The following is a 2,492-nucleotide window of genomic DNA, read 5'->3' on the forward strand; positions in this document are numbered from 1 at the left end:
ACTACGGGCAATTTAGCATGGCCAATTCACCTAACCTGCACATCTTTGGACTGTGGGACGAAACCGGAGCACCCGGAGGAAACCCACGCAGACACGGGGAGAACGTGCAAACTCCACACAGTCAGTCGCCTGAGGCGGGAATTGAACCAGGGTCTCTGGCGCTGTGAGACAGCAGTGCTAACCACTGTGCTATTGTGTCGCCCACATTATACACTTAATGGTAAGGTCCTACGGAGTGTTGTTGAACAAAGAGACTTGGAATGCAGGTTCATAGCTCCTTGAAAGTGGAGTTGAAGGTAGATTCATATAGCACAGAACCAGACCCTTCGGTCCAACTAGTTCATGCTGAACATAATCCCAAACTAAACTAGTCCCACCTTCCTGCTCCTGGCCCATATCCCTCCAAACCTTTCTGATTCATGGGCACTACCTAAGTGTCTTTTAAATGTTGCAAATGTGTCTGCATCCATCACTTCCTCTGGAAGTTCATTCCACACATGAACCATCCTCTGTGTATAAAAATTTGCCCTCATGTCTTTTTTAAATCTCTCTCCTCTCACTTTAAAAATGGGCCCCCTAATCTTGAAATCCCCCACCCTAGGGAAAAGACAACTACCATTAACTTTATCTGTAACCTTCATTATTTTATGAACCTCGATAAGCCTCTTAAATGGGACTTTATCAAAAGCTTTCTGTAGGCACAAATACACCACGTCAATTGATTTTCCCTCATCTATTCTACTAGTTATATCCTCAAAAAACTCCAGTAGGTTTGTAAAGCATAATTTCCCATTCATTAATCCATGTTAACTTTGTGTAATACCAATGTAAGTTTTAAATGTCATATTACCACTCCAACATTTTCCCTACTCTTTATGGTCGGCTAACAGACCTGTAATTCCCAGTTTTCCAGCATTTTCCCTACTCTTGATGGTCAGCTAACAGATCTGTAATTCCCAGTTTTCTCCCTCCAGAATCAACAGAATTTTAAAAGCTGACAATCAACCAATCCATTATTTCCATGGCCACTTCCTTTAGTACCCAGGGATGGAGATTAATAAGCCCAGTAGAACAATCAGCTTTCAGTTCAGTTAATTTCTCCAACACTACTTTTTTTAGATAAAATTTCCTTCAATTACTGTTTCCTAAAAGATCCTTGCTGCCCAAGCATGTCGGGAAACTTCCTCGTGTCTTTCTCTGTGAAGCCTGGGGCGGTACAGTGGCTCAGCGGTTAGCGCTGCTGCCTCACAGCACCAGGGACCTGGGTTCGATCCCAGCCTCAGGTGACTGTCCGTGTGGAGTCCGTGTGGGTTTCTTCTGGATGCTCTGGCTTGCTCCCAAAGATGTGAAATTCAGGGTGGATTGGTCATGCTAAATTGCCCTTAGTGTCTGGGATATGCAAGCTAGCTGAATTAGCCAAGGGAAATGCAGGCTTACAGGGATAGGATGGGGTATACTTTGAAGGGTCGGTTTGGACTTGATGGCCTGATTGGCCTGTTTTAACACTGTAGGAATTCTATGAAGTCAGTAAAAAAAATTTAGGTGTTCTGCCACTTTGTTGTTCTCCATTATCAATTAGCCCATTTCAGATGGCAGGGCCCCTCATTGATTGTTTCGTTCGTTTACAGACAGCATAGATGCCCTCACCATCTGCTTCCATTTTGTTATAGACCTGACCAATCCCTGTTAAAATATATTAAGAAGATAGCCTCGACCCTAACTTTTCCTTACTTTTAAAGGCAAGTAAGGTGTTGTGTTCTGATGCAATTCATTTGGTCAGACGACCAGGCTTGAAGCAAAATGCACTTTATTCTTACACAATAGCTAAAATACAAACAAAGAAATAAGAATTGGAATAACAACACTATTGGAAAACTTAACAGAATAATAGATGATTTAGCTATGAAACAATAACTGTTCCAATATCGTAACATCCCATAAACACACCCTTGGCAAAGGCAAAATCAGTAAAATAGATTGTCTTTCTAGCAACAGGAAGAGAACCCCAGGTTTTAGCTGGGACAGAGAGGCAGAAGAGCTTCCACACCCAGCTTCAAGACCCCAGTTACTGCTGAAAACTAAACTAAACCTGATTCTGTAGGAGCATGACATCACTCATTCAGGATGCTTCTATTGTTCCAAATTTTAAAAACCCTAAGGCCTCACAAGCTGTTCACTATATTTGCATAAAATAGACAGCTCGGTGCCTCTGTCTTAACTGCTCTTCATAATAAAAACAAAATACACCTCTTAAAGCATTGTGTTGACACAATTTTCCTTGCAAATTTACTTTTGTGCCCTGTCTTTCACTTCTTAATCAATCTCAGTTTTCTTTTGCTGAATTCTTGGTTAGGTTTAGGGGTAGGTTTAGGGGTAGGTTTAGGGCTAGGGCTAGGGCTAGGGCTAGGGCTCAGGTTAGGGTTAGGGCTAGTGTTAGGGTTAGGTTTAGCGTTAGGGTTAGGGATAGGGTTAGGGTTAGAGTTAGGTTTAGG

The sequence above is a fragment of the Chiloscyllium plagiosum genome, chromosome 10 (assembly GCF_004010195.1).
Source record: "Chiloscyllium plagiosum isolate BGI_BamShark_2017 chromosome 10, ASM401019v2, whole genome shotgun sequence".
Lineage (NCBI taxonomy): Eukaryota > Metazoa > Chordata > Chondrichthyes > Orectolobiformes > Hemiscylliidae > Chiloscyllium > Chiloscyllium plagiosum.